Below are 12345 nucleotides of genomic sequence, written 5' to 3'. Positions count from 1 at the left end.
TTCGGTGTGACGTTGATTGTTGGTCTTTGAAATTAGGGGGATGAATGATAGGAGATTAATTTCGAGACCAATTCAAGTACCAAACCATGATGAGGAAGTTAGGGAAATAAGAGTTCCTAACACAAGTGTTGTAGAGAATAAAAGAGTTTTAGGGTTAGTGAGCATTAGAAAAAGAAGGTTAATCTTCATATGCGGGGTATGAGCCCACTAGCTTATCTTAGCTTATCTTTCTACGCTTTAGTGTACGATGCACGTTGATTTTTGATATCGAAGGTGAAAGTTTAATTCTTTTAGGTGTAATAAGAGTATATTGAAATGCTTGATTTCTCCTATCACGATAATCCTTTAATCAGGCATCTTATTATTTAATAATTATTTATAGAGGTATTCGAGAATTTAAATAGATGAGTATTGTGTTATAGTAATTAAATTTAGAAATATTATATATTAATAATAATTAAGACTTGAAAATCTATTAAATCCTCTTAATTAACCTGAGATACCGGCTAAAGGTATATTAATAAGACTAACGTATCCAGAATATGCTAGTTTTTACAGCATATGTGTGAGGAGAAAATAAATATACTTGTATAGGATACAATTTTGTTTGAGGGGGGAAAAAAACAAAATTGTATCCTAGACAAGGGGAAAACAGGTTTTAATTAATACTAATTTTTATCAATTGGATTAAATACATAACTAATAATTATTTATTTTAGCATTATAAGTTAATAATAAAGTATTATCCTGGCTTTTCTTCTCTTGTTTATCTAGTTGTACATGTAATCTTTTGAATAAGAAGTAAGTATTATTTATCTTAAAGGTAAATGATGAAGTATAATTGGTCGCAGTACTTGGTTTTGTTTATTAATTAGTGTTTGAAGCAGTTAAGGTTTAGTAAGACCCGGCGAAATTCGTGCCAGCTGCCGCGGTGAGACGAGGGGGCCGAGGGGAAGAGTATTGACGGTTAAGGTGTAGTTATAAATTTGAGCTATAGGATTTTGTCTTTTTATTTTTAGGTGAAATTATTATTTAATAATAATGAATTCTGTGTTTGAAGCTATGAAATTATTTGTTAAACTAGGATTAGATACCCTATTATTTTTAATGTAAAATGTAATACCTGGGTAATAGTAGTTATATTCTTGAAACTCAAAGGATTTGACGGTATTTTAGACTGTTCAGAGGAATCTGTCCCGCAATCGACAATCCACGATATATTTTACTTACTATTGTTGGCAGTTTGTATACCGCCGTAGTTGAAGGTATTAGGGAGAGGTTATAACCTTCATTATCTTTATTGAGGAAGACTTCAGGCCAAGGTGCAGCTTATTAGTAAGAGGAGATGGATTACAATAGAATGTTTATACGAATTTTATTATGAAATAATTTAAATGAAGGTGGATTTGAATGTAATATTAGTTATATTGCTATTATGAGTAGGGCTCTAGGATATGTACACATCTTCCGTCGCTCTCATTTGTTTAGGTGAGATAAGTCGTAACATAGTGGGTGTACCGGAAGGTGTGCCTAGATTGAATTAATAACAAAATAGAGCTTGTTAGTTGAGCTATTCGTTTACATCGAGGAGGTTTCTGTGCAATTCAGATTATTTTGATTGAAGGATATACTTATATATATATATATATATATATATATATATATATATATATATATATATATATATATATATATATATATATATATATATATATATATATATATTTTTATATTGAGATTAAGTGAATCAACTTTAATTGATGTTATTGTATAGGGTATAGAGTTAATTTGTTGATATTATAGTTAATTAGTACCGTAAGGGAATGTTTAAATAAGTGAAATTTTATTTGAGGATAAGAAGACATGGAATGTTGTACCTTTTGTATCAGGGAACACTAAATAATATTATTATATAATTATTTCCCGACATGCAAAGAGCTAAAATATTACGGTATTATAGGTAGCATACTATTTGTAAATTTTATTTTAGTGGTGAAATGCCTTTCGGTTTCCATTATATCTGGTTGTGCAGGAATTGAATTTAATTCAGCCGCGGCTAGACTTGTTGTAGACTTAATTTTTGTAGTTTTGTCGCTAGTAATAGTAAGGGGGATTTGCTCTTTACTTGTATTATTTATAATGTGCTTTTATATTAAATGAAAGATGTGGGCTTAGAAGTAGCCATCATTTGTAATTTTGTTATAACTTGTTTGAGTTATTTGTCATATTTTGTTACATTTAATTTATTACTGTACTTTTGCTTTAAATTAGTTAAGGTAACTTATAATGGTGCTATAAGTATATTAGAGAGAATGGTTAAAGGAATTCGGCAAAGATTTCCTCCGCCTGTTTATCAAAAACATGTCCTTTTGTTAAAATAAAAGGTCTGACCTGCCCAGTGAGGTTTTAAACGGCCGCGGTATCTTGACCGTGCGAAGGTAGCATAATCATTAGTCCTTTAATTGTGGGCTTGTATGAAAGGTTGGACGAGTGGAAGACTGTCTTTATTCGTAATATTGAATTTTACTTTTGAGTGAAAAGGCTTAAATAATTTAAAAGGACGATAAGACCCTGTAGATCTTTATATTTAGGTAGTAATTTTTGTAGTTGGCAATGAATAAATTTGCTATTAAATTGTTGCGTTGGGGCGACGAGAAGATAAACTCTTTTTTATATAATTACTTTTAAGTATTTTTATGATCCTTTATTAATGATTGTTAGACTAAGTTACCTCAGGGATAACAGCGTAATTTTTTTGAGAGTTCATATCGACAAGAGATATTGCGACCTCGATGTTGGATTAAGATTTTATCTAGGTGCAGAAGCTTAGTGTATAGGTCTGTTCGACCTTTGAAATCTTACATGATCTGAGTTCCGATCGGCGTGAGCCAGATCGGTTTCTATCCTTTATTGACAATAGTATTTTAGTACGAAAGGACCAAGTACTAGTAATATTTATTTTTGGGGAATAAAAGTAAATGAGGATTACTTTGGCAGATAAGTGCATTAGATTTAGGATCTAATAATGGATGAATTGAGTCCAGGTAATAGTGTATTATGATTATATTATAGGTGTGGTTTCTTATTTGATTTTGATTATTTGTGTTTTAATTGGGGTTGCATTTCTAACTTTATTAGAACGAAAGGTTTTAGGATATATTCAAATTCGTCGGGGACCTAATAAGGTGGGTATTTGTGGTTTGCCTCAACCTTTTGCTGATGCAATTAAGCTATTTACTAAGGAGCAAGTTTTCCCTACTATGTCTAATTATTATCCTTATTATCTAGCTCCTGTTTTTAGTTTGTTTTTATCCTTGTTAGTATGATTAAGAATTCCTTATTTAAGTGTTATACTGACTTTTTCTTTGGGTTTATTATTCTTTTTATGTTGTACGAGTATGGGTGTGTATACTGTAATAATTGCTGGTTGATCTTCTAATTCTTCATATTCTTTGTTAGGAGGTCTCCGAGCAGTAGCACAAACTATTTCTTATGAGGTTAGTTTGGCTTTAATTTTGTTATCTTTTCTATTTTTAGCTGAGAGATATAGATTGTTGAATTTTGGTTATTATCAGGAAGAGTTATGGTTTTTATGAATCACGTTTCCTTTGGCATTAGTTTGATTTGCTTCTTGTTTAGCTGAAACTAATCGTACTCCTTTTGATTTTGCAGAAGGTGAGTCAGAACTTGTTTCTGGGTTTAATATTGAGTATAGAGCAGGAGGATTTGCTCTTATTTTTATAGCTGAATATGCTAGTATTTTGTTTATGAGAGCCTTATTTAGAGTTTTGTTTTTAGGATATGATATTTTTTGTTTTATTTTTTTGTAAGGTAGTATTTATTTCTTTTGGATTTATTTGGGTGCGAGGAACGTTACCACGGTTTCGATATGATAAATTAATATACCTTGCTTGAAAGTGTTTTTTGCCTTTGTCCCTTAATTATCTTTTATTTCTAGGGGGCATAAAGCTTCTTTTTATTTCTCTTTTAATTTAAGTGTATTAAATTGAGAATAAGTTCTTAGAGCTTTGCTCTGTTGTGTTTTCAAAACATATGCTTATTCTCAGCCAAAGAACTAAGTTTTATTTAGTAAGAAATCTCATAAGGAAGAGAGGTATGGGACAAATAGGAAGTAAGCGAAGTAGATAATCGTAAGAATTTGGCCTGTTAGAATGTAAGGGTCTTCAACTGGTCGAGCCCCAATTCAAGTTAAAATAATTACAGTGCTAACTATAATTCAGAATATAATTTGGTTAATAGGATAAAATTGTAGTCCTCGTATTTTTCTAGTATGAAAAATGGCATAATCATTAAAATGAGGATTGATATTACTAAGGCAATAACTCCTCCAAGTTTATTAGGAATGGAACGAAGAATGGCATAAGCAAATAGGAAGTATCATTCTGGTTGAATATGTACTGGTGTGACTAATGGGTTCGCGGGAGTGAAATTTTCAGGATCTCCTAGTATGTAAGGATTTCAAAGGGTAAGTAATATTAAGGCTGTTATTATTGTTAAAAATCCAATAGTGTCCTTAGTTGAAAAATAGGGGTGGAAGGGAATTTTATCTTGGTTTTCTGTTAAGGCCAAGAGGGTTGTTAGATCCTGTTTGGTGGAGAAATAGGAGGTGTACCATGGACATGGCAGCTACAATGAAAGGTAAGAGAAAATGGAAGGCAAAGAATCGATTTAAAGTGGCATTATCTACAGCAAATCCTCCTCAAATTCATTGTACTAATATTGTTCCTAGATAGGGGATAGCTGATAATAGATTCGTAATAACTGTTGCTCCTCAAAAAGATATTTGACCTCAAGGTAGGACGTAACCGACAAAAGCAGTTGCTATCACCAGTAGTAAAATGGCAACTCCTACTCTTCAGGTATGAAGGTAAAGGTAAGAGCCATAATATATTCCTCGACCAACATGTAAGTAAAGACAAATGAAGAAAAAGGATGCTCCATTAGCATGCAAAGTACGTAAAAGCCACCCAAAGTTTACATCTCGACAGATGTAAATTACTCTTTTGAAAGCTAATTCAATACTTGATACATAATGTATTGCTAAAAATAGGCCGGTAGCGATTTGAATAATTAAACATAAGCCGAGAAGAGAGCCAAAATTTCATCAATATGAGATGTTAATAGGAGCTGGAAGATCTACTAAGGCGTTGTAAGCAATTTTAAAAAGGGGGTGATGTAAGCGAATTGGTGTTGGCATATGACTTAGAGAGCCGAAGAGGGCCTTGGTATAGTGAAGTGATCTTTACTACCGCAATTAGTGTAATAAATAGATATGTTGCTAATATAATAGTATTTATTAAGATTGATGTTATATAAAATTTTATACCGGGAATTTCTTGGTAATTAGTTGTGTAGTGATGTGGGTCTGGCAGTGAAATTATATTTGGAAGTATAAGAGGGTCAATGATTATTATAAGGATTAGGAGGAGTGGAGCTAAAGAAATTAGTAGGAAAAGGTTAGGTGTTAAAGTAAATATTTCATTTGATGCTAATCTTGTAACATAAATAAATAAAACTAACATACCTCCTAGAAAAACTAGGAATAGGATGTAAGAAAATCAAGGGGATTCTCTTATAGTTGAAATAATTAAGCAGGTAGTAATGGTATTAACAATAAGCATTAGTCCTATTGAGTGAGGGTGAGATATTTGAATTAGAATGAATCTTAAAACTACTAAAATTATAAGTAATATTCAGGTTATTTTAATTTCAAGAGGTAGTTTATTAAAATATTAGTTTTGGGGACTAAAGATAAGTTTGCACTTTCTCTTGATGCTTTTAGAATTTTATTCATTAATGGTTTACAAGACCAACGTTTTAATTAAACTATAAAAGCTTATGAAAATATTATTTATTTTATTTTCTTGTTTTCTAGTTATTTTAGGAATAGCTTGTTTTGTTATTCAACGTAAGCATTTACTGATGGTTTTATTAAGACTTGAATTTATTGTGCTGATAAGTTTTTTACTTCTATCTTATTCTTTAGGTAGCCTGTATGTTGAAAATTATTTTTGTTTATTATTTCTAACTTTTAGTGTTTGTGAAGGTAGTTTGGGGCTATCAATTTTGGTATCTATTGTGCGAACTCATGAGGTGATTATTTGAATTCTTTAGTTGTGTTACGATGCTAAAATATTTAATATTTATATTGTTTTTGATGCCTTTAGGTTTTAATTTTAAATTATGGTAAGTTGTTCAGTTTTGTCTTATTGGAGTTTGTTTTTTATTTATAATAAGAAATAGTATAGGATTGGTTCCCTGGGAGGTGGGCTACTATTTGTGAAGTGATAGTTTGAGCTATTCATTGATTTTATTAAGTATCTGAATTGTTATTCTTATAATTATGGCTAGAGAAGGTGTCTTGAGAAGTTCATTTTATAGTGCAAGCTTTATTAGTTTAGTTTTATTACTACTTGTTTTACTTTACTTGAGATTTTCTTCCTCTAGATTGTTTATATTTTATTTTTTTGAGGGTTCTTTAATTCCTACACTATTTTTAATTTTGGGTTGAGGTTATCAGCCCGAACGAGTACAGGCAGGGATATGTTTATTATTTTATACCCTGTTTGCTTCACTTCCACTTTTGATTGGTATTTTCTATTTAGAATATATTAAGGGTAGTTTGTTGATAATTAATATGAGAAGTGTAATAGATTTAGGAATTACATATTATATGTGATATTTTGCTTTAGTTATTGCTTTTTTAATTAAAATGCCTATATTTCTGGTTCATCTTTGGCTACCTAAAGCACATGTTGAAGCGCCTGTAAGTGGTTCAATAATTTTGGCGGGAGTTTTATTGAAGCTAGGAGGGTATGGATTATTACGTATTATGTATTTTATAGAAAATGTAGCTGTAAGTATAAATTTAATTTGATTTGGTATTAGCGTTGTGGGTATTTGGTCAGTTAGATTAGTATGTTTACGACAAGTTGATGTAAAGTCTTTAATTGCTTATTCTTCTGTTGCCCATATAGGCTTAGTGTTGATAGGCTTACTAACGATGGGACTATGAGGATTTAGAGGTGCTCTTACATTAATAATTGCTCACGGTCTGTGTTCTTCGGGATTATTTTGTCTCGCTAATATTTCTTATGAGCGTCTAGGAAGTCGAAGATTGTTAATTAATCGTGGAAAACTGTCTTTTATGCCGAGTTTAGGGTTGTGATGGTTTTTATTGAGAATTGCTAATATAGCTGCACCACCAACATTAAATTTATTAGGAGAAATTAGTTTGTTAAATAGAATTGTTGGCTGATCTTGATTGAGTATGTTAGGGTTAGCCTTGCTTTCTTTTTTTAGAGCTGCCTATAGACTATATTTACATTCATATACGCAACATGGAATACCTTATTCTAATTTATATTGTTGTTGAGGACGAAGTGTGCGAGAATATTTATTATTGATATTACATTGGTTGCCTTTAAATTTATTATTTTTTTTGCATGCTAATTAATTTGTGGTGCAAATCATAGTTTCATACCAATTGTTGTTGAGGCCTGCCCTCATTCAGTATTTATTAACTGAATAACAAAAATAATACAAGAACTTTCATTAGGTAGCTGAAAGTAAGCAATGGTCTCTTAAACCAAAAGATAGTAAAGTAACAATTACTCCTAAGACACGCTGAACTCTATATCACCTCACCTCGTGAGATATTCTACTTTAGCATAATTTTATAACCATATGATCCAGCTCATTGAAGATTTATCAAGAAAATTTTAACTTTTTAAGTGAACCTCGCATAAAAGCACTCTCAAGAACTTTTCTCTCAGCCAACAAACGAATATGCATATATGTATGTGCGTCTCGTCTGCGACGGAGATCGTTGCGTTCCTCTCGCCTTCCCAAATAAGGAGCTAAAATTCAGCACAATATACAAACTTCGTCTCTAAACATTCCTATCTATGGGTTGTTATAGCTATTTTTAACTTTTGACATCACCAAAGTGCGTAGCGAACCGAGCTGTTGCCTAGCAACGCGAGGAGGTGGAGAGAAAAAGTGTTTTAGTCTGTCGAATACACCCGATGAAGTTACCACGAGAAACTGGTGCGAACGACTGGAAAGAACGAGCAACTCAAAATAATGTTTTATTTTAGTTAAGTGGAAAACGTAGTAAATCTAAACGTCGTAACATTGAACTAACGCCATAATAATGGAGATTATCAATGACTTTAAAATAGTCGTCTAGAAGCGTTAACCTAAAACTTATCTCAGCGACATGGAGTAAATAAACAGCAAAACCAACCTGTCCATCGCAAAGAAGGTGAGAGGAAAGCAACCCACAACCTTCAGGACAGCCCCCCTCGGAATCACCAAAAATAGCTTCCCTTTTAGTGCCATTCTGAGTAAACAGTGCCAGTGAATTGTGGAAATCAACAACGTAACGATATATAATGAATAACTCGTGTCGTCCGCGTCACATTCGTTCATAATTATAAATGGGCCTAAATTAAAATAATATCATCTTAATCTGTTATTCTATTAAAGTGCCAAAAAGCTATGTAATCTTTGTTCGTGAAGTTTAAGTGTTAATTAAAATCAAAGTGAAAATATGAGTATCATTTCAAAATAATTATCATGATTTAAATATATATTTGTTAATTTTAAGAAACAATCTAATTTACTTTTCTTTACAGCACGAGTGACTAGCGCCTATGCAACATAATAATTCGTACATTATTAAATTGCATCAGCGCTGAAAATACAATTAGAATCTTCTTTTATGCTGGTTCTCTAAAATGTTCTGGTTCCAACTCCGATTCATGTTGTCCAGTAGCTATATGGTTGGCTTAGAAGGATGATCCAAATTGTTATCAAATAATAAGGGAGACACATAAGTTGTAGAGGATCGAATCCCGGACTATTATAAATATCCAAGCCCACCTAGGGATGTGAAGGATCCGATCCACGTATCGTTATAAAAAGCTTTACTCCGACAACGGACACATAAGGATCGAACCCATACTATCACAAGAAAGGTGTACCGGACAAGATACGAACCCAAGAGGGTCTCAGATATGTCTTCTCGAATAAGCACAGACAAGAATGGAACCCCTTCCGGTTATAGAAATGGCTTTGCCGAACAGAGGCACACAAGATTCGAACCCTACTGGTTATAGAAATGGCTTTCCCTCACAGGGACAAATGAGGTTCGAACCCTACCGGTTATAATTTCTAAACCACTTTTCTTTCTTTGAATCTCCTCCTTCCTCTTAGGACCGCAAAGGTTCAAACCGAATCTTTCTTCACGGTTGAAGGACGCAAGGCTACTGTACTATACGCGTACAACCCTTATGAGACTACGGTAGTGAGTTGCGCAGTTTGAGTAACACGCACAAATAAACCTTGTTTACATTTATTATATATAATTAATAAAATCTCATATTAGGATTAACTTCGCACACCAAACTTCATCATCTTCTTCTTCTTTTTTTTATTATTATTTTTATTATTAATATTATTATTATTATTTATATTATTATTGGAATAGCTATATGAAGAAATTATCTCGGCCAATTTCGTTAATACACACCATTCAGAAACAGGTAGTTGTAGAAATCAGGATTTTGCAACAGCAATTGTTAGCTCAATCAGTAGAGCGCAGACTCATGGATTCAAGTGTTGCGAGTTCGAATCTAGTCTAAGTCAAAAGATTTTTTTTTGATATCATTATTGAAATGGAAATGTTTCTCTCTTCACCTTTATCTCGTAATTCTCAATAGAGATGTTTGGATGTGAAAGAAAAAGTATACTAGGATATAAGAAAAGACAGATAAATTACATGATACCTTTTGCAATTTTTAACTATATTTTTACCTATCTAGGACGTTTCTAAAAAGTTCAGACTTCTAGACCTTCTTTTCGCTCTCTTACGTGTCCTTTAACTAATTTCTACAGTTACTTAGTGAATCACATACCTATATTACAGATGTCGTATCTCTTTCTCTTCTCTCTACATCATGTCTGGAGATGAATGTTTTGACAATAGGTTGCAAACACGATTTTAAAAAAATAATAGGATCTGCGAAATCAGTGATACATATTGTGGTGTTTAACTTAACATATAAAATAATAAATAGAAAATATGAGAAAACGAATCTCTTCGTGCAAAACCTCAGAGGAAAGGCGAAGTAGAACAACTTGAGCTCGGCTAGGGTCTCGCTTATAAAGCGACTTCGTCTCACGCATTTTCTGCTAGCTTTGACGTAGCTCGAGGGCTGACGTCACGAGCCTTGACGAGCTTGGAGAAGCTTTTCACGTGCATGCCCAATAGTGGCCAAGACTTCTAATTTTTCATCACGCCGGATCGGAAGTATCTATTTTACATTTACTAATACCTCTTAATTCCACGTTTAGCTCCAAATAGATGTTTTTATTTACCTATTGCTTGCGTGATGTGCAATAAATTTATAGCAGCGACCCAGCACTGTGATTTGGGTAAATCAAAGCCAGTCTCATGCCACTATTATATGCGTCTGGGTTGGCGTCAATGAGACATCAGCTTGCTAATACAATGAATGCCTCGCTTAACTCCGTTCTCCCTTTCTCTCTTTCTCTTCTACACACACACACAATTAAAAAAGCGCCGGCGTCTCACCCCATAATTTGAGTCCGGCTTAGGACTTAGACGCTTAGCTCTGTAACAACATATATGGTTCTCCGAGTCCCAACGCTGATTTTCCATTGAACCGGCATCGGAAGTAGCAATGTTCAGCTCAGCAATCTCGAAAGCTATGGTTTTTACCAGGGTGGAAAAAATCATGATTTTTTTAATAAAAATCATTTTTGTTGATTTTTTTGATTTAAATCGATTTTTTTGATTTAAATCAAATCTTTCTCCTGGTATAATACAAGTCGCGAATTGAAGATAAAGCATTAGGAATTAGAATTAAATGCTAATTATGCCATTTAAGTGAAAGTATTGGGGTTGAATTTTGAATTATCCCCAATCGTTAAGCTATATCCCTTTTAAATTATGGCTCCTTTTAAAGGTAAATTTTAGACTTTCAGTCAAGCAGCTACATCACCATTCCTATTTATCCTGGGATCATGGTACATGCATCACTCTCTTTAGAATAGAACATCTTTTGAAACGGTATCATTCACATTTCCTTATCATGTCCCTGAAGCGGGAAATTTTGAGAGTAATCGGCATTTTTTAAACTTTTTTTTTAATTTGGTCCCCTCTGGATACCTCTGTGTTACAGCACGGATCTCAAAATCTGGGGCGGGTAAATCACGAAAAAAGGAATTTTCTGTTAAAATATCCTTTTTCTTAAATTTTTACCTCTGTGGATCCCTTTCCTTGTTTTAAGCTAGACATCTGAAATAAATCTGAAAAGTACTGAGGGGTGCACTGAGTAAATGTGCAAAATTTCAATCTTGTAGGTGCAAAAGTAAGCCCATGAAAAATAATATTCTCCAAATACCCCAGATTCCCGTATAAAACAGGATCTCAGGTAACAGTTTCCTGAGACATCCCTATTTATCCTAGGAGCATAGTACGTACATCATTTTCTTCAGAATAGCACAGCCTTTCAAACGGTACCATTCATATGTCTTCATCTGAGACGGGAAAATCACGAAAAAAGTTATTTTTTGTTAAATATTCTTTTTTAAACATTTTTGCCCCTCTGGACCCTGCTGTTTCCACACAGAGATCTGAAAACATCTGAAAATTATTAAGGGGTGCACTGAACGAGTGTGCAAAATTTCAGTCTTCTGAATGCAAAATGTAACCCACCATAAAATAATAATAATAATAATACCCATAACAAAAAATATCTTTTTAAATTTATGACGTCATCACACACTATGCCTCAACGCAGAAAGCCGTGGCAGGGTTGGCAAAAACCATGTTTTTTATTGAAAAAAAAACAACAAAAAATCACTTCTTTTTGTTTAAACCTGTTTTTTTGGTTTAAACCATTTTTTTATTAAATAATTTACTCTATATATTTATATCACATATGAACAGAAATAAGTTTGTTTCACTTTGGTGTTATTATGCAACAACCGGGTTGTGCTGGAACGGATCACATAAGCTCAAAGCGGAGTCCAAACCGTTTCTCGTCTCTTACATCCGAAACAAATTGTCCTCCATTTGAACTTGAAAACTGGACTAATTGGCCACAAATGCGATACGTCTGTCGACTCACTGACGAAGGACTCCTGATACGTTGTACTAATCTTTACATACTTTTAATCTGATTGTCTAATCGTCAAGAGTCATTTCAGAAGGACAAAAAGATAAACAGTTGCACAATTGAAACCATTATACAGAATAACATATGGACAGTTTCAAAATACTGCAGAGTACAG

General features: G+C 33.0%; 1 pseudogene; it reads left to right on the top strand.

Annotated features, from left to right (window-relative positions):
- The first annotated feature begins 5952 nt into the window (after window positions 1-5952).
- Window positions 5953-8107, top strand: LOC145682838 (NADH-ubiquinone oxidoreductase chain 4 pseudogene; annotated as a pseudogene).
- Window positions 8108-12345: the final 4238 nt, after the last annotated feature.

Source organism: Thermobia domestica, chromosome 4 (assembly GCF_964235325.1).
Source record: "Thermobia domestica chromosome 4, izTheDome1.hap1.1, whole genome shotgun sequence".
NCBI classification, from domain to species: Eukaryota; Metazoa; Arthropoda; class Insecta; order Zygentoma; family Lepismatidae; genus Thermobia; species Thermobia domestica.
The sequence above is the reverse complement of the archived record's forward strand: the minus strand, read 5'-3'. Positions and strand labels throughout refer to the sequence as shown.